The following is a 21,566-nucleotide window of genomic DNA, read 5'->3' as shown; positions in this document are numbered from 1 at the left end:
ATTTGCAATGCAATAGGTCTCACATTTACGCGAGTTTGAGCTCTTCACATTACAAATAACTATGCCTTTTTTTTGTTTTTGTTTTTAAAACTTAAATAAAAGGCATTGTCATTTACAATGCCAATAGCTTAAACTCGCGTAAATGTGAGACCTATTGCATTGCAAATGCTTGTTTCTGAAAGCAAGAACATCACAGCAGGACAGATCAAAATCTGATAGTCCCACAGCACAGCCCATAGAAGTGACTAGAGGTTCACAACTGGGTGTCAGCAACAGTGATATGTGCGTTAAAAGATCACCACAGGGTCTTAGCCCTGCTCTTTATGATTCTCTTATCAGCCCTATCTAAGCGACCTCCCTATGAATCAAAGAGCACCCTTTGAAGAATCTGAAGAGCCTGGCTCTCCCTTCTTCCACTGTGTCCCATACAGCTTACAGGAATGCAGCAATACAGACATCTGCCTAGGGGATTCCTCTCCTCGTGTTCCTTCAGTAAGTCCTGAGTGTCCCAAAATGGAATCCAGAGTCTTCCATGTACTGTGCCATTCACAGGCACCTATACACACAGGACATGTATGTAGCATACACGTGCTGCACAGCACTACTACATGTACTGTGCCATTCACAGGCATACATACACAGGTCATGCATATAGCATACACGTGCTGCACAGCACTACTTCATGTACTGTGCCATTCACAGGCACACATACACACAGGACATGCATATAGCATACACGTGCTGCACAGCACTACTACATTTACTGTGCCATTCACAGGCACACATACACACAGGCCATGCCGTTAGCATACACGTGCTGCACAGCACTACTACATGTACTGTGCCATTCACAGGCACACATACACAGGCCATGCATATAGCATGAACGTGCTGCACAGCACTACTACATGTGCTGTGCCATTTACAGGCACATATACACACAGGCCATGCATATAGCATACATGTGCTACACAGCACTACTTCATTTATGTATTTTACCATTCACAGGCACGCATACATCCAGCAGATACATAATATACACTTGCACTAGACAATACTGCACTATCCCTGTATTGTACCATTCAAAAGCACAAATACACACAGGCCGTGCATATAGCATACATATGCAGCACAGCACTACTACTTGTATTGTGCCATTCACAGGCACACATTCACACAGGCCATGCATAAAGCATACTTGCACTGCACAGCACTACACACCAAATCTATGAAGTATAGGGTGAGTTAAGCACACCATAGCGTAACCTTTAATGAGTGAGCCCGTAGGCCTCACTCCAGTGACACAGGTTAAAAAGGACAGTTCACTCATACTGCTCACTACACAATATGCTGCCACCATTGTGCTTGTTCCACTTAACTCCTGTGCCTTTTGCCACTATGAGGGTAGCACTTTAAGCACCCCTCCTGGTCCAAAAAGACTGTGATCTGTCAGAAAAGCCTATGTCATGGTGTAAACACATGATCCGTGTTTGTCCATGACAACAAAAATTAGCATTAAGGATCCAGACCTCAGTACAGTTGTGGCACTCCGGGCAGGCTGCACGTCTATCACCATGCGAAGATCTTTACCGTTGCAACAACTGGAAAGATGAGGTATGTGTGTACACTGCCGGTCACAGATTGAAATCCCACTGGGACTGGGTCAGTGTTTCATCGTTCTACAGTTGGTAAAACAAGTGCATTCAAGTTGGGCAATAATAAAACCTTTTAATAATTAGCCCGCCTGCAAAGGCAAGACTGTCAAAGCGCGGTTGCAAAACGAACGATCAGGATAGTATCAGATCCCTATGCACCTGAGTCGGTGGTATGCAGCGTTGGCAGTGTTTTTTGAGGAGAAGTTGGAGTTTGGGGCTGGGCAGAGTTGGTGCAGACTAGAACCCCCCCATTGTCTTTTGCCACAGGCAGATGCTGCCTATGTGTGGAACAAAGTGATTGATCTCAAAGGAAGACCCCAATTATTTTAATCACGGTGACTTGGCATGGTTATATTCTCCACCAACGGAAGCAGATGGCTTCTCATTTACATGTGAATATGCTTAGGTTGGGGGTGGTGGGTGGAGGGGAGGAGGCGCAGGCAGCACTTCCTCGAAGAGGTTTTGGATTAAAAACACACCGCTAATGAGCTTTCTGCAGCATCACTGCAGTCAAGCACACCCCCTCCGTATGTCCAAACCCTGTTCCTTTCGACAACCCCTCCCCCACTGCCCCGCCTCAGAATATAGTGCTTGCATCATTCGGGATAATAACGCAGTGGAAACAGCACGGCCTGCAGATCAAGACGTTTCCTGACAGGAGGTTACCCTAAAGATCAGCTGGGCTGGGCAGAGCCAGTCACATGTAGTGGCTGCTCAGATAAACAACAAAAACTAACATGCACCCGACAGCAGCGCGAGGCGTCTGATTGAAAGCAGGATGTCTGCTTTTAACCCTCAATTGTCAACGATAAAACGTTCCACACCCTCAATCTCCCGGTCAAAACTGATTTTCGAGGCTCTAAAGCAGTTCGTAGGCGCTAATGGCATTTAAAACGAACACATAATGCATAACACGGCCTGTCCATATTGTAGATGCAGGAGGGAACTCACGGAAAGGATCACCGGAACTGGGAGTGACTTTTCCCTAGTCCTTCCGGCTTCCGCTCTGAGGTCTACCGCCCTATCAATAAATCTTCACAGTCCTCTTTGCTTCTGGGGTAGACCACGGCCGGAGAAGAAAGCCAATCAGATAGGCCTGCAAGAAGAACAACCCTTGTCAGGAAACAGATGGAGAAACAGACGCTTCGGCTGGTTACGACGTCATTAAAGTGGCATATGACTTCCGGAAAGGGCAGCATTTCAGTCCCCTCTAACCCTAGGAACAATGTCCCGTTCATTATACGATTACACAAAAACACAACAAGCCCAGGAGTGGTGCGCGCGCGCTGTAAGGAATGCAGTTGATGCAGCTGCCATCAAAACCTGATCTAGAACAGATGGCATCCTGCGCGCTTCCGAGACCCCTAGGCCATGGGAGTGCAAGTTTTGAGGAGAGGCGGGACAAGCACCTGTCTTTGGCCATTTACGTGCTTTCAATTATTGAAAGCCACACGCAGAGGCCAATGGGATGTGTGGAAAGAGGCACACCCACATGCAGAAGGTTCTTGGAAGTCTGAAGTGATTCCAAGAGCCCTCTGCTAGGGCAGCGCATGCGCGCTGCGCTCTAGGCGAGACCTAAAAAGTAGTTCCCTAAATGTGAGCAGTGGAAAGATGCAGGTAGTCTAAATGAAAGGATGGTAAAGAAGCTGTGCTCCAAGACGCTGAGTGAGAGCACTCTGCTTGTACCCTTTCTCCCCAAGACACTTCACTGGAACCAGAAAAAACAGGTCTTGAAGCATTGGAAATAGACTGTGTGTCTATGTGTACTGGCTGACTGAGCATTCATTTGTGTGCCTTTTTGAGAGTATGTCTATGTCTAATGGGCATCAATGGCATGTTTACATTTGTTGGTCTACACTGGCATAAAGTGGCCACATTGTGGCATTGCTGGACAACTGGAGGTCATTGTTTAAGGTATAAGATGGGCATCCTGTTGCATTCCTCTAATGTGATGGTGACACATGGGGATGTCTGGCAGTAATAAATGGTACTTAATTAAATCAACAAGGTGATATTTGGGAACCTAAGTTGTCCATTTGCACACAAAAAAGGGATGGTGTTGGAACTGGCACGTACCCTACATGGTTAAGTCATGTACTCCTGCTCTGAGTGCCCGACTGCTTGTGAAACTGTTATCCTGGCTTTATGTTTGGCCATATCACAACGCTATTTGCTGTGTGCACAGTGGCCTGGACCTGGCCCTGGTAATGTGAGGCTCAGAACCCCAGTGCTCTCATAGATGTCAAAGGACAACAGCCTATTCCATGAGTAAGTCAAATAAAGCGGTGGTGGAAGTGTAGTACATTTTTGTGTATCAGTTACGTGATCCGCTCTTCTTCTCTGTGTAAAAGATAGTTGTCTGCTGACCCACATGTGTAAAATTCTGCTACTGTGTGAAACCCACATCTGTGCTGGTTTTATATGTGCTTGTCTAGCATGTGCATATGCAGTGAGTATGTAGCACATGTATAGGAGTAGGACTCTGTGCTTTGCCAGTCTGAGTGCTGAGACCAGTGAAATCTATTTTGCATTGTGCCTGGTTTATCATGGTGCAAAATGGATGGATACATCTACCCCTGGCAGTGCAAGTTTTCTGACTGCATTCATTTTTCTCGAGGGTGAAGCACCAGATACTGAGAGGAGGGAGGATGGAGATTGGCTTGCCTTTGAAATTCAATTAGTGAGGCCATTGTTAGAAAAAGGCTGCTGATTGTTTTTTTTTCCTGAGCATCACCATTTGGTAGATAGTAGTGTTTAAGGGTGGGGACTGTAGTTTGTTATTCAAGTAGTGAATGCTTCAAGTCAGGCTGTTCCCATTTGTCTGTCCCTGATTACTTTGCCATGAAAGCTGATGACAGCCAGATGCAGAAATCTCACACTTCATTGTGCCCTCATTTTGGATACCCCTACTTCAAACCAGCATCATTGCTACCTGTTGTGAGAGCCATTACCCAGCACTGAGGCTGCGCCTGAGAAACAGACAGAAAATTACATTTGAAAGAGAACCATTGTAATTGGAGTGTATCCATATCCCCGGTCTGTTCCATGTGTATAAAAGTGAGAAATATTCCACCCTACGTGGTTCCACTTACAATTTCTTCATGACCACAGGAGGAAGTGCTCTGCAGAGTGCTCAAAAGACTGCTGTGTGACCAGGGATGATGTCTGCATGACAGATAGTCACCCAGAGGTGAGGGGACATTACCTGATGGCTTCACTTTCTGCTGGGGGAGCTGACAGCCTGTCTTCAGTCTAAAAGCCTGCCTGCCTGCCTGCCTTTTGAGAGAGGGGAAGGAGTGTGCCTGGCTCTGCGAGAGAAGAGACTGTTCTGAAGGATAAACCTGCGTGTTCCAGATGCTGGGAATTTCCATAGAAAGCAAGTGACAACGAGAGTGAAGCCATGAGCGAATTGAGTGTGGTATGGGTCCCCCAATCTATCTCAGTGGTTCTTGTAGTGAAGCACATTAAGACGTCTACAGTTGCTAAGCTTTGTGTATGTTTGGAAGTATACTGAGACCGAGAGACTGCTGCTGTTGCCAGAATCTGTACGCTCCGTCACTACAAGATAGGCACCCAGATTGATGGAGATGCCAGAAGTGCTGGAGACATCCACAATGTCAAGATTGGCATGTAGGCCCACCAGCCAAACCAGTGACCCTTCTGCACCCGGTCTGTGAAGGCCACTACTGCAGAAGATGAGAGCTGCTGTGCGAGCCGCTGCACTGCAATCTCCCAACCACCAAGTTCCAAATGAGGGTGCTGCGGCGCCCCCTCTAGTTTACGAGTTGTTCCTGAAAGAGCAGTACAACTGCACACTTCTCTCCTGCACCACCCCAAACTGCAAAAACAGAGCTTGGGTAACTGCCGAGCTTAAGACTGTGAGTGGAATGAGAGACAGAGTAGTAGTCCGAGATCTGCAGAATACACTTTGGACTTTTACCCAGTAACTGTTGAAAGCGAACTGAACTGTTGGTCACATATACACCTTGGTGATTTGAGTGAGCTGCACCTGGGCATTATAATTGCCATGTCCAGGGTTACATGTTATGGATCTTGGATGATGGGGAACTCTGTGGAGGGATGGTACTGAAGTTGTAGTGCCGCAAGCAAGATCTCAAACAGACTGCAATCCTGTGTCTGATTCCCCTAATTGTGGTGTGTAGTTTTACACTATGCAAATTAAAGTATTTTCTTCTAATTTAAAAGTTAAGCACTGGACTTGACAGTACATTATTGTGTCTATTGGATAACTGTGGAGGTCTGAGCTTTTTCTCACCAAACTAGGTGCCTAAAAAGCCTTTGACTTCTCCCCCTCCCCACTCTGAGATTCAAGTGTGGAACTCCAGGTCACGAGTAGCAAACAACCTCAACCACTATGTGTGGGACCCAGTAGCTGCTATCTGCTGGTATTTTAGAGAACAAACTAAAAAACGCATTGGCATAGCCAACAGGTCTCGCCTTTGGGACCTTCTAAGTGTTTAGCCATGCAACAGTTTATGTTGTTGCACCAATGATATTGTGCTGCATAACTAAACACTTATAATGTCCCACAGGCAAGACCTATTGGCTGTGCCAATGCTTGTTACTGAGCCAGCCACGCACAGCTATTCAGGCTCCGTGGGAAATTGTGGCGTGCACACTACACTGTACAACGAGATTATTGAAACGTGCTTGTAGCGGAGGAACAAGCGCCCAAGCTTTGGTGCAGAGTTGGCAGTCAATGCCTCAATGTCAGGTGAAATGATGGCCCATCTACCTTAATGGAGGTGACATTATTTTTGTATATGAGGTGACTGAGCATTCTGTCGCAGCTGAAAGATAACAAGTCAGGCCTTAGATCAGGTAAAACTTGTCAGAATTTACCAACAAGATTCACAATACATTTTACCTGCTGGAAGCATTTGAGGAAGAAGCACGGGGTCGACAATTTACACATTAGCAAATAGCATGTGTGAATAATGGACGGGCAAATGATGCCCGACATTGATCGGGTCTTGGCGGCATTAGATTTTTGGGCCGAATTCTAGAACTTTCAGAGTAGCACTAAGTATCTGAAAGTGCTGCGCACAGCACACATAGTGAGTTATGCTACACAAATGATATGAATGGGCGACAATCCTACTAGTGGGTAGGGCCTCGGGGGGCCTCAAGCCTCAGGGGTCATCCTCCAGACAGGTGGCGCGGGCTATAGAAACGACATATGGAGGGTCATGTTCTCCTGCCACGGTAGGGGCGCTTGGGTGAAGTGGGCGGGGCTCTGGGACAGTTAAGGAGCTTAGTTGGAAAAACTCAGGGGCTTAGATATCATTAGTACAACAGATCCAGTAGCACATGACCTTCTGAGAGAAATGCTCAATTTCTGATTTCATGGAGCTTCAGAGATTAGTAACATTGTGAAAGATGAGCGGGTAAGGCTGGCGAGCAGTCACTGGGAGGATTTTGGGGTGTAAGCTGAAAGGGCAAATGGTTGCAAAAGAGAGAGAAAAAAGACTGCAGCCTAGACAAGAAAACTTAATACTGGAAAAGCCATGAAGTGAGAGAGCAGCAGGTTTGACCATGGCTCGTGCATAGAAGGAGTAATGATTTGAAAGGTACTAATTTTGAGTTCTAGGATTCTTTTTTTGCTTCCTGGTCTAAAAATGTAGAATTACCTTAAAGTGCCAATGCCTCATAATACAGGGCACAAATTGCAAATCATTTTTCATTGTGGAGCTCTTAATTAATGAAAAGGGAAGCAGTGATCTGAAATAATGTGGCTGCGTTTGAGTTCGCCCAGTATGCTATTGGCCATAGAAACAAGCATTGGCTCACAGAGAACAAAGCGGCCGTGCGGCCGTGAAAGTGATCGTGATCAAGCGCGGCGCGCGCACATGCACTGTGGCTCTAGGCTGGCCATGGTAGCATTTTTTTAAGCCCTTAATGGAGCGCAAAAACCCTGGTAACGGGGAAAGCAAACCCGTACCGGTATCCTCCCCTGCGTCACAGACCCGACGTCACACTAACTCATTCACACATGTAGTCATTGGTGGGGCCCATAACACCAACATTCACACTAACCATGTACCGGTCTGCACGCAGCAGGAGGGATGAGCGGTTCAAGCTCTCGACATGTGAGGGGAACACCTTATAACCTATAGGGAAAGAAAAGTTATTTGACAAAATGTACATCAACACCCTTTCCACCTACAGATCTCAATCCTAAACATCAAGGCACTCCTCCCACATGGTCAATGGACCATTTAGTTGGATTGGTTGATGGTGATTTAGGACCAGCTAAAACACATTCAAGATTTAGATCTTACCTTTCTCAATAAACCACAAACTCATTTCTTGTTAATCAATACTTGTTTATCTAAAATTTCTTGAAGAGTTAAGTTCGCATTTGGAAAGTTTATATCAAATTTCAAATAAATCGCAGAACATCATATTTACCTAATCTGGCTATCTGGAGTCCTCTAAGTCATTGGGTCTACATACTTAAATCTGTCGTTATTTGTCTAAGCAGATCAAAGTTCTTTGCTCGGCACGCTACAGTCTCAAAGATCAGCAAAGACCAGAGACGTGCAAGCATCTATCAGTGCCCATAGAATTAGGAAAAGTTCGCAGTCATCAGATAATTGGGCAACATCCGGACCATCTAGGATTCAGGAAAACGCAGTCAGTCGCCTAAGTAGCGTCACGAGCAGCGTCGTCGATGAAGTCGATGTAAGGAACGGTCGAGAATGCGTACAATATATTCCCTCACTATTCTACCATGTACTTTTATAATAAAATAAAATCAAGAAGATACATTTTGTAATTTCAGCACGGTTATGATTGGCTGGTTGCGATCGTCCGATGTTAAAGTTTGGGACCTTAGTACAGTTCGAGGGGTGAGGTCATCAAGTCAGTGAAAAGTCAGTTTGTTCCGGTTTTACTGAAAATCAATTGTCTTCAGTCTTGGCCGTTTTTACACTGTGGCCTTGCTTTGGTACACGGAGATCACAGTTCACGACGGGGTCTGGAAGACTTTGTCGCTTCTGCGCACTTCACTCCATGCCTCGTGGGACAGTGGCCCCTTCGTCATGTCGCGTCAGCGGCCATTTTGGAATTTAGGCCAAAACGCCAACTTAAGCGAAACAAACACAAAAGAGTAATTAATGCATGGAAATAATAATCCTAATGTTAACCCCTTACTAATCTCTCTATTGCTTGTATTTATCTAGCGTATAGCAACATTCAAAGCAATTATATTCACCCATTTGGTCCTCCTCTCAAGCAACATTACAGAGACAGTACAAGAGCAACAAATATCATGCAGTATCCTATTTACTACATATACTACTGTTAGTATGCCTACGGATTTTAGTCATATAGGTTATTTAGCCATGCAATATGCAAATCCCACGTGTAATTTGGTTATTAGTAATGTTGGTATAATATACATGCAAACTCGATTAATAATATTATAATTAATAGATTATTCAATTAGTATTTTCATGCAGAATGGGGGAGGTATACAAAATTTTGTACTACTCTCGCCATCACCCTCACAAAAAGTCTCGCCAGTCCAGCGCATGCGCTGGGTCAGGTGAGACCTAAAAAGGCAAGCTTTTGATTCCTGGGTGATAATTTTATTTACAAAAAAATTAAAAATCTAATTTTAGCAGTTTTTGTGGGGAATATGTTTACTTGCTACTATGGACGTCAATTAAGCCAAGTCTCAAGACAGCATTTAGTTATTTATATCGATAGATTTTGATGGCTCTATAATTCCTAATTCTGTCTGAGCCCTGAATCTTTAAGACTGTTGTAACCTATGGAAGTTGCATTCTGAACCTGTAATTTCACTGTAACCTGAGCAATACATCTCATGTGTAAACGTGTAAATCAAAAGATGGCTCCACTGTCGAAATTCCTGAAATTGTGAGATCTGTCTAATTTTTAGCAAACTATTTTAAAAGGGGAGGGGGCAGAATGCAATCAGATGGGAGTTAGATGTTGAGGAAAATGTTGTAAAATGATAGACCTTTTCAAAGTGAAAGTACACCTGATTGCACACCTCGTGTAAAAAAAAATATATATATAAAAAAAAAAATTTGAGAGACTGGCAGAAATCGGATACGAGCAGAGCATTTCCTAGCAAACCAGTCTACACAAAATCGTGTAATGCGATATTTTGCATAATGTAAAAATTCAGTTATTTCAGTAATTTTTAAGGCATAACTAAAATTTCTCGCAAGATTAGAATATTAGTATATTTTCCCTTCAATGTTATTTTATCCTATTTTTGTTTTGGGGATTTTTCATGTTTATTAATCTTTGAGCAGTCAAGCTATTTTTTCAGGTCGAGGTCATTCAAAGCCAATAATACCGTTTCTTTTCCTAAAACATACTCGTATGCATGAAGACTAAAATGGTTTATGATCTAAATACATTTGCCTACAAGGAGGTTCCTGTGCTGTTTTATTAAAAGTATGTCATTTAAAAGCAAAATTACCATCTCGCAGGCTTAACACGGCCAGTCCTGTTGGCTTTTTAATGCTTCTAAAACTGCTTTAACTGCAAAGATTGCCATCTATCTGGCAGTCAGTTCAGATATTTTTCAAATTAATATTCTGACTTGCAGTCCATAAATCATTTTGTTTGAATGATGTCACTAAAAGTAGGTGAAGAAAAAGGTTAGTTGTTGATCTGTTTCTTGTGCTATGCTTATGGCTTTCGGCACAATGTGAAAACAGCACATTTTCCGTACCGTGTTTACTATGGGTCACGTGCACTTGGTCCATTACTTTGGTAGATAAATTACAAAACTATCTTAAATCTAGTAAATCGTACCTTTTCTCTCGCCATTCAGGCGTCTGTCTGAGGCTTTTTTCCCACCCGTTGCTCGGAATGCAAGAACTAATGTTTATGAAATATCAATTCACAACTTCGACCTTCTAAGCATGTTACTTCCAAGTTAATTATACCCTGAAGCTACATGTTATGTGAAGGATTTCCTGGCCAGAAAAAATGATTACTTTTACTAAAAGCAAGCGTGATCACGAAATATATCAGCCTGATATTGCCAACTAAAGAACCTAGTGGGTTTTTAATGTTACTGTCACATTAGCTGGAATTTAGCTGCTGGAGAGGAGAGCAGAAACGAAGACAAATGTTTGTGGAGGACCAGCCTGCCTCGTCCAGGCAGGCTTGCCTTTTTGTTCTAAAGTGGTAGAGAGCAGCAGGAACAGAGCCAAATTGTGTTAACTGAGGTTTGTATGTTTTACTGTCGACCCTCCAGACTTTAGCAGGGCACAGCGATCAACATGTCCCTTACTGTGTCCCTTTGGGTGACCAGGTAGGCAAAGTGGTTTGGGAAGTGAGTCTGAAATGGTGTTTTAGAAATATTCTGCTAAGAGGTCATTTAATTGCACTCTGGTGGGTATGTCAGTCATAACCTGGGAAATTATGTAAGCAGTCCTTTGTGCTAGTCAGAGGTTTTTTGTAGCATTTAAAGAGGACGTGGGACACACTGGGGAAATCTTGCTTTAAGGCCAGGGATAGTAAATTTTAATGTTAATTTTTATTGATGATTTCATCAAATCGCGGTGGGGCTCATGTCTCAGAGACAGGTGAATCATGAGCCTGTCATAGTTCCTTGTGTTGAACGCACTAGTGTGTCAAGGAGGATTTGGAATATTGTCTGTAAATTATGAAGAGCCAGAAATTGTTAACATTTGAAGGTGAACAAAACCATCTGGGTTCAACGGTGGGGTTTAATATTAATTAAAGTTAAGTATGTAGACTATTTTAATTGGTAATGACTTGTAGTTGCTTTATATGAGGCAAATTGTGCTGGTCATTTGGCAATAGAAGGAATGTTGTCGGTATAAGTGTAAATGACGGATGGGTCATAGCTAGATATTTTGTTCAGTACACTTAGAATTACATGTTTGATAATGTAAGAAATGGATACCTGCATGAGGGATTTAGCAATTTAATTTTCTCGAGGTGAGGAATCGAGAAACCAACAATATTTACTTATACAAGGTCTTTATGACTTCAAGTATTAAATCCTAACATTAGAGGTCCGTGTAGCCCAATGCGTACTTCTATGAAAAGATTAGTTTCTAAAGTGTCTTTAACTCCACTTGATGAATAAGCTGTCCGGGGTGCAGTCTGAATATGTTTGTGGAGAGGTCATCTGGTGGTGTCCGCTCAATCAGTTACAAGTCCTAACCAACTTTTTTATGTCGACTGGTCGGCCAGTGAGCTGAAAGCTCATCACTGACAAAGTGGTGTCCTGGAGGATGAGTTGTAATTCTGGCAAGGCAGACTCAACCATCCATCCCTGGCAAGGTGGGTACATTGAGTAATCATAATATTTCTTATTCACAGTATCTGACAAATTGAAGAATTTTGGGATTTAACGCTATGTGAGATGTTCAGCTTCTTTCCTACATGGTTTGCATAGGAAACCATAACATCAAAGCTCACTGCAGGGTTTTCCACGTCCATTGCAGTGTTTGGAGTATGAGAAAATGTTATAGAGTTAAACGCTGCTGCACAGGTGGCATTATCCTTCTGTGTGTCTGTATGTAACCATGAAAAATATGTTCTTTATACAGTGCTCGCTACAACAGTCTTGTGGCTTTGCTGCACTGTAATTAAATGTGATAAGCTAAAAGATAGTAGCTCGACACTTTTAGCGGCAGGTATATTATTAGCTACAATTTTTTATTTGTTGACTGTCGTAGACATCAAGCAAAGCACTTTTTTTGTAAAATTGATCTTTATTGACATTTTCTACATTAACATACAAAGCAAAATGACATTTAGTATACATTATTCCTGTCACGTGCACAGAGGGGACACTGCACCTAATTTAATGTTGCAACACAATTATAGAGAACATTAACCGAGAATTTGATTTCATTTCAGCCAATGTTGTGAGTACGCTGCTGTGTAAAGGGGAATGTACTTGATGTGTAATGTGTCATCCAGGTGCACTAAACAAGTTATAAAAGCATAGGCCTCGTGCTGCCTCACTGACCATGGAGTAGTGCGCTGTGCGCGGGATCAGGTCAGGGACGTTTGCCAGTGACTTATGGTGGGTTTGAGTCAGACTCACAATCTAAGGCCAGCAACATAATGCCCCAGTGAGTAATGGGCACATGTCTCCCAGCTCTATGCCAGAGACTCCTAACCGTCTGTCCTCTGCATAAGCCCATTTTCTAAGCTCAAATTTCCAGCTGTTCATTGTTGGGAACCAGACGTTCAGTTCTTTGTGATTGCACGCTTGGAGAGCGCAAAGGCAAGTTCAGTACATTTACTGCTTGCTTGATATATTTTAGGCTGGCACATCTGTCCCAGTAGGCCTGTTTTCAGAGTATTAAAGTAATGTCTACCTGCCACCAGTTGGCGCATTAGTGTTTTGCTTTGGTTGGGAGCCAGTGTGAAGATTTGAACTGGATTGAAGTTTACTTTTCTTTGGCGTCATCTACAGTTTTTATCGGTGCCTTCACGGAGGGTCCTCTTCCTGACCTGCACCTCTACAGGGATTGTGCAATCTCTGCAAACAGGGGTGTGGAATTCTTACAAGTATCCACCTGACCAGGGGATAATGTTCTTCTGAAATCCTCTTGTATTGTAAAACAAAAAATCTTTTTGTCCCATTTTGTGACTTGCAGCAACGTGGCAAATTATGTCTACACTCTAATTGTATCAGAGCTCATAGAATACCTTTTCTGGTCATGCCAGTGATCTTATGTCAATTTTTGTATTCTTTCAAGTCTTTGATTATGCCACCTTTCTGATTATACTGGACTCTGAAAATACCAGTGCTGTATTTAGGTCAGATCTTTGAATATTCACATTATCTGAACACCTGGAGGCTGATTAATTTTGGACTCCGTAGCGGCCACCTTATTGATCATGGTAGGGGCCCACTAATTGATCTTGGTAGATCTCTGCTAATTGTTCATGTTCAGCATCTGAATATGCTAGGATGTTCATTATGGCAGACGTCTGATTACAGCAGAGTTTTAGATATATAATTGTTCTAATTGAACCGTTTCCTCAAGTCTTAATTTAGTTTCTGGGGAAATCTCTTGTGAATTGATCTTGCAAATTTACCTGAAAGCAGATGGATTTTAAAAAAAGTTACTGTAAATAAGCCTAGGTTATGCTTATGGTCCACAGCCCCAGGTGGAAACTGTGGATCAGGAGCCTGCCCAGTTTGACATTCTCCACTTGACCCCATTGTGTAGTTCTCGGGCATCTCACTGTGTCCCGGGTCCCTTGTTTGCCATAACTGTGAGCATATACAAAGGGCTATTTCAATGACTGAACATTGACATTTGATTCGTAGATGAACTCTGCAAGGCCTGGTCAGAGTCAAAATGTTATGAGTCTGATTCTCAACGATATTGACACATGTAAATTTGGCCTACTGGGTATAAAAGCAGGCAGAAAATGGTAATTCCAGAGCAAGACCCTTCACACCCGGGAAAAGGTCAAATGTTTATGCTCACAAGGTGGAAGAGAATTGTCTGCTGGGGCAAGACATGTATAAGTTGTTCAAAAATATTAATATAAGATTAATTATTTGAAATCTTTATTGTTAGGATGGCTCTCAAGGCAAACATAGTGTGCTGTACATTTGTACACAATTTTATGTTAAATTCATGGTCATCTATACAAGCAGAGCTTACAACTCACTATATTTGCGTAGAGCTCTTGTCCTACCGCTAAAGGTTTTGAAATATTTAATCATATATGCACTTTTGAGCATCTTCTACATGTGGCTACAAATCTTGCCTTAGCAGACAATCCTCTTTCACACAACCGTATTGTGGCACTGTAAACTGACAGCCAAAGAATTTGTGCTGCATGGGATGAACTACTTGCTGAGTGGGCAAACCTGACAACCTGTTGCCCTTGACCCCAAACAATATGCCGGGGCCTTGGTCTGTGGGAATTCCCCATCCTTGGTTGCCAAAGAGCTGCAGTGTTTACCTTTGAAATATATTTAGCACAGAGCATATATTTTCAGGTTTCTGAAAACTCAGGTGTCCAGATAATCTTCAGAATATTTTTTTTGTTAACAACCGCTCTAAGATAGAGTTTCACCATCTTAAAAAGGGCAAATTTAAAAACATGAATTGTCTTCCATGTCCTGACCTGTAAGTGCACAAGTATGATGGCGCATGTGCGTTCAGACATCATCAAACTTTTCTCCTTTTTGCCAGTGCTGAATAACATCAGCAAAAAGCATTGGCAAACCCAACGGCCTGTATTGGCAAAGCAAAACGTTGCAACCAGTTGACTTTACCAGTGCTTGTTTGGTTTGCATCACAAGGAGCACAGATATTTTAATGACGAACTAAACTATGCAGAATAGTAGCTGCCTCTCTTATTTAATAATTTAGGGATTGAATTTAACTTTAAACGTTCTCTGTGATTAAAACCGTCTTGCTAAAAGACAAAGATGTGCTTGTCATGTATCATATTGCAAACTATTTCGCAATGTCTCAGATGTCCACCTCCAGTCTCCTATGTTGGTTGCTGTTGAATGTCATTTCTTTGCGAGACTGCAAAGCCTTGGAACGTCTTTCTCAATGTATACCTTCTCATGCATCCGCATTTAGGATACCGCCTCTTATAATTAATTTTTTGGGGATGTCTAATTGCGTTATTTAGTCTGCAATTGCTATTGGTAATTGTTTGTAGAACGCTGACTAATGCACTACAAACTTGTTAAAAGGGTCCCTACCATACTGGTTATTGATAACTGAGGGAAACTATCGGTAAATGACAACAACCTGCCACAGTAGCCAGAGGAAGAGTCCACTTCACTTTGGACTCTGCAGACACGGAGGAAATGTTCTTCTGCTGTTGTATGTGCTGCCTCCTGGCCATGAGAGATATGCAACGTGATCTAAACCTCGAGAAACAAACCCTGCCGTGTACATCATGTGAAGCGACTTGACTTTACATGCACAACTCCATGTAGAAATAGAACATGCAGTAACCTTCTAGATGCAGTCAGACTCTTTCCATGGTATGTTTAAATTTGGGATGGGCTTTTCCTTTGCATCCTTTTTTAGTTTGATCATTCTCCACATAGGGACTTAAAAGTGCTGCCTTGTGCTTGTTTCTGCTGCATTGTTACTGTATATTGATGCCACCCGCGTGCACCTCTGGGGCTTACATTGTGAGCTCCTGAAGCTGGTCGCATAAGGAAAGACCGTGGGAACCTGCAGGTGCCGCCCCACTTCCTAGTAAACGTGTACGCACCAGTTTACAGGACAGTTAATTTTGTTTGCCTTATATTTTGGATAATAGAACGTCCATAACGTATGTGCCATTATTTATTCCTGCTTTAGCTGTTTGCAGATGTCTGCACTCCATTCATGTGTTTGATCTTGTTCGTGAAACCACATTGAAAAACAAACCTAAAAACTCTTTCAATGTAAAGCTGTAAAATGCTTTGAAATACAGATGAACGCGTTCACTTATGGAATGTATTTGTTAAGCGGAGTGTTGCCCAAGCATGAGAATATTCCAGAGAAGAAACAATGTGGATGCTTTACCATTTAAAAAGAAACGCCGTATTTCAGTACACAATATATATATATATATATATATATATGTGTGTGTGTGTATATATATATATATCTCTTTTAATGATATACATTTGCATTTCAATTTGCTTCACACTAAGTTTCTGAATCTAAAAGGTTATTTTCTCAATCGGCTACTACACATCGATGTGAACACAGACCAGTCCGTTTTCTCAATGAAATCCTTTGCTCTGTTGCGAACTTCTCTTCCTCTTTCTGCTGCAGTGTGGAGAACTAAGACCCTCTTTGTTTTCTGCAGATCCCTGGCCCTGAGGAGTACCTTGGAAGGGAGAAGCTTCAATCCACCTGCTCTGCCACCTGCTAAGTGAAACTTCCCTCTGTCTTTTGGTGAGTCCAGAGCCTCCCCTTCCTTTCTTTGAACTCTGTGTGATCCTGTTGCAAGGAAGGCCTTGCTCTGCACATCTGCTTCCAACATCTGTTTTGTGGAATGTACAGCGGTTGTGAAGGACCTTCCTCAAGTGCTCGGTGTTCCAAAGTGTCGAGGTTAAAGGAGAAATGTGCAATGCAGTGCTGTTGTGACCCTAGTTTCATTTAGTAACAAGAGAATCCCACATTTAGGCATCCTCTGATCTCACTCTTGACACTGACGTCAAAGAAACCATGGGATTTTCTTGGCAATCACTTTGCAGCAGTATTGGCACGTGAAGGAGAGGGGAGTGAGTCACTAATGGTGGTGTCCCTTTTTAAAAATGTTGTTTTTTAATACCCCTTTTGCACCTGTGAGTCATAATGTGGTATCAAGCTAGCAAATGGTGTGAGGCAAAAGGATTAACACTTTAGCTTCATGCTTCTGCTCTGTGATGTAAAATGTCTAATATATATATATATATATATATATATATATATGTGTGTGTGTGTGTGTATATATATTTTTTTATGTGAGTGTTGCACAGATAACCACCATTTATTGAATAAACATTGATGGGTCTGGTTGTTAATTGTACTAGCCGGTGTTTACTTTTATCACGAATTGGTTAAACACTTAATTCTAAGCACTTTGCACCTATTCTTAGGTTAGAAAATACACGCAATCTTTTTAAAGCTTCTGAATTTGTTTTTTAGGTATAACTTTTGTACATGATTTTTGCTAGAAGTGTATTCATTTAGAAATGTGTTTTTGCCACTCTTGCCTATTATGGTTTCTGTTACGGAATTAAAATAAGCTTCTGTCATGGAATAGGAATTGCATATTTCACCCAGTATGAGCTAAGTATGTTCTGCCAAATACTGAATTTTAGGCGAAAAGTGTATTTGATGTACATATTGTATTATATCGTATTTCAATATATAGTGGCATCCGCCATCAAAAGTAAGCATAATGGATGAACTTATACTAGGACACCACTAGGTTTTCTACCTGTAGTGATTGCAATTACAGGGACTTTAGTTTTGGACAACTTAACGTTATCAGTGCCTAATTTTTGCTGTTGGCTGCAGCTAGTGGACACAGCAGCTCTTTTCTGGGGACTGAGACTAATTTATTGGTCTGGCGTTAACTAGCCTTTTTGATTTTACTAAAATATGTAGAATATACTTACATATAGGGGCTTTCGGCTACCTCGCTTGATCTATTGGTCTTTTGTTGTAATTCACAGCTTGCTTCCTCCCACTACAGCATATAGCATGGGGCAGTGGGTCTGCCTACGTAAGCAACTGGTTAACTTCACTTTGACTGCATTTTGCTCTCTCACAGGGAGCACAACTACACACAAGCTAATTGTCTTTAGTGTTGAGTTGTTTAAAACTTTTCAATTACTTTAGTGTTGCCTTTGTGTTTAGAGCTTGATGTGATAGCAGGGCGTGTCTGATGCACATTCCATCTTTATCAGATCCCTTCTCCAGCCAATGCTATTGCAAATTCTATTTGGAGTAGTTTGCTTTTCTGACTACTTCAATTTCACAGCATACCAGTTCAAATTGTGTCCATTTGAAACTGACTGTATTAAGTTATCCTCTTTACTTTTTTCTTTCTCTAGTTTCTTATCTTGTCTTTCTTTCTTCCCTTTTCTTTCTTTTTCCTCCTCTCCTCTCCTTCCTCCTCTCTTTATTTTCTTTTTTGTTTCTTTCTTTTTCTCTTTCCTTCTTTATTTCCTTCCTTCTTTCTGTTTCTTTCTTTCCTTCTCTTTCCGTTGCACTTTTTTCCTTCTCTCTATCTTTTCTTTCTTTTGCCTTCTTTCTTTCTTTTACTCTTTCTTTTGCTCACTCTCTCTCTCTCTCTCTCTCACTCTCAAGAGGCTTGCAGCAAAGACCTCTTGATTTCACTAAAATATATAGTAAGAGGAATTGCAAGAAAGCTGATGGTCAACACCAGACCTATTGGCTTTGCAAATGCTTGTTTATCATTGGACTTTGACACTGAGCAAGAGAGAGAAAGGCAGAACAGGGACAAAGAAGGAAGAGATAAAAGAAAACAGTGACAAGGAGAAAGCAGGTATGAAACCGAACCTGCACGAGTGAGATACAGTACAGGAATGTAGGGTGGTAAAAGAAAGGAGCATGAGTGGGATTCAAAACTAGACAGACTTGGTATTTGACAATCCCGTTTTTTGCAGCACTAGGCTCGGAAGGAAAACTTTGAGCCCCTGAGCTTATTTTTTAAATTTTATTTTTTAATACAAATCAAGCACTGGAAATCATGCAGATAGAGAGGGAAATTGTATGTGTGGTTTACAATGCAGTCTGAATTCCTTCTAGAAATTTTTAATTGTGTTCCTAGCAAACATAATCAGATGGCAAATGAAAATGAAAAAGAGACGCTTGCTGCTAGGCATTCTTACGTGTAGTGGTTTTATTTTGCTTTGTGATAAGAAAACAGAATTTGATATGGTCTCTAGAACAATCGTATGTTTCTGGTGTATACATGGTTTTGAGTAAGCAGTAGTTGTGTCTGCAGATGTTAGACCACAGTATGGAAGGGAGGCCAGTGTTCACGGTTTGGTCTTTCAGGAGTGAATTATGTACCAAACATAGTACTATAAAATTGATGTGTGCTGATCCAATTGGTGGGCCATGGGGTCATGTCTTTAAGAGCATCAGATTGGAGGTTGCCACAAATATTGAATTGGATGTATAAGCCGTAGCACAAAGCACCCTAGCAAAGGAGCAAATAAACATAATGAATGTGCACCGTGGAAGGGCGTGTGTAACCACAGCATTTTGTTGGCGATGAGATACCAGAGGGGGAGTATTTGGGAAAATGAGGTTCCCCCTCACTGCAGATGGGCCCAGTGAAACGAGTAGTGGCATTTATCTCCTATATTTAGCATACTGTCCTAGGTTTGAGAAGAACAATGTTGGTTTCATGTTTAAGACAAAGTCCTCCTTGTGCTGATTTTTGTTTCTGATATATCAAGTAAATAACACATGTTGCGCTAGCCGGAGGGGCCATCTTTATATTTTTTTATATTTGCAGTGTAAGCATGAAAAGGTATTGACCACTTTTCTAGTCTAGAGAATAAAATGTAACAGTGGTGTAGACTTATAATTCAGGCTCATATTACACCACTAAGTGTTCACCAACCACCCCGACTGGCATGTTCTTGTGAGTTGGTGTTAATGGTAGTGGGGAGATAGACAGTTTTTCTTGACCCTTTGTTCGGTGTCACTTAATGCATCCCACCCACCTCAATATTGTCCGAATTTGGATCTCTGTTGTCTCCACGACTGCGATCTTGCTTTAAGTTTGTTTTCTTCTGCTGAGTAAGTCTTCTCTGTGCAGTTCCACAAATGACTCGTCTAATCGCCTACTGTGTTTCTTGTGCCTGTGTCTTTTCAACAGTTCTAATTATAAGTGCCCCGCAGTGGTCTATGCTCTATGGCCTTGTACTGGGAGCACATTCTGTAATACACAGTGGCGACTGGCATGTAACGGAGGTGGTGGGGTGGGGGACAAAAAAAAAAAAGAACACGTACCTTTTGCCGGCTGCCGTCTCTTCTCGGCTTCAGTCGCTTCTGACGCCGCCGTGTCTCTTCAGCTTCGGTTGCAGAAACAGGAAGCACCTATGCTCCCTCCCCTAAGCCAATCAGCGTTGTGATTGGTCTGAGTGCCATGATTCGGTGCTCAGACGGGGACAGGGAGCCTGTTCATGTCCCTCACCAGGCTGTGCATTACAGCCTGGTGGGGAACATGCAACGTGCACATAACTGTTAGGCCAGCCCAAGATGGCCGGTCAAGCCGCCATGCGCACTTGGGGTGTACAAACCACTCCTCCCTCTGTGCCACCGGCCCCGCCCCAACCCAGCCCTGAGGTAAAAGATAAACTGATGATAATGAGGTTATCATCATTTTATTTTTCCTTTCTCCTGCTCTGAGAGCAGTGGGGCGACGTTCCTCTGCCTTAGTGGAGGAGCTGCCCCTGTTGAATACATTTGTTACGCATTTGTGTTAAGTGTAGCTTGTTGTGTTTTGGAGTGCAGCAGAGGGCAGGATATCGATGAAGGGTATTTTCTAGCATTTCTGCTAAGTTGATATAGAATTTGGCAGGCATGAGAAGGAAGCTTGTATCCCATTACTTTTTGAAGGCATTCTTGCTGGAAATTCTGAAAGTTTGCTCTGGGCGGGAGACAACAGAGTATCGTAGAGTTCATAAAAGCTTATACAGTCATTATTTGAAACTCTGCCCCCAAAGAAATTGGCAACAACAAAAAATGTGATCGCAAGTTCATTCTGGTTTACCTAATAGGTCTCTTGCAGGCTGCACTAACTTAAGGGGTCAGGGCACCTACTACAAAGACCGGTGTATCTTGATATTATACTGGTAAAATTGAGCTTTGTTTGGTGATGGGCGTTTCATAATGAATTTCTTTGGAAAGCGAGTTAACTGTTTAAAACACAGTTGCTTTTTAAACAAACATGTAAATATTTATTTACTTCCCACATATGTGCAGTGAATGAATCTTTGCCCATGGATGGATCATGTTACAAATGGTTACTATTTACCTCTACCCTCACCAGGTCCACAGTTTTTTACCTCACGCTATAGTGTGACAGAGTGAAGTACAGACAATTGCCTTTTGTGTACAAGGATATAGTACTTTTAAGAAAACTCCTAGCGGTTAATGTTTTGGCTAAAGAGATCTGTCACAGGTTTGAATCATCATAAAATGGACCAGAGAGTTAATGTTCTTGTTACGAAGCATGTCCATTAAATGTACGTCACAAATGTGTATTTTATGTAAAAAATCTCAGTGGTTAACGTCTTTTGTTGCAGGCATCTTTGTTGTACCTCAGGTGAGCATGTTACAATCCTGGCAAAATATCTTGCTGAGGTGCAGCAAGGCATAAGATTGACTCCTTGCAGGT

General features: G+C 42.2%; 1 protein-coding gene across 8 annotated transcripts in view; it reads left to right on the top strand.

The window, feature by feature from the left end:
* Positions 1 to 21,566, top strand: part of FAM110B (family with sequence similarity 110 member B) — a 444,727-nt gene that overhangs the window by 298,566 nt on the left and 124,595 nt on the right. For all 8 annotated transcript variants that reach the window (XM_085605581.1, XM_085605580.1, XM_085605574.1 and 5 more), the window contains one exon: positions 16,503 to 16,591. The gene's annotated coding sequence lies outside the window, so the exon portion shown is untranslated. The remainder of the gene's footprint in view (positions 1 to 16,502; positions 16,592 to 21,566) is intronic.

The sequence above is a fragment of the Triturus cristatus genome, chromosome 5_1 (genome assembly GCF_964204655.1).
Source record: "Triturus cristatus chromosome 5_1, aTriCri1.1, whole genome shotgun sequence".
Classification (NCBI taxonomy): Eukaryota; Metazoa; Chordata; class Amphibia; order Caudata; family Salamandridae; genus Triturus; species Triturus cristatus.
This window is presented reverse-complemented; position numbering and strand designations above follow the sequence as displayed.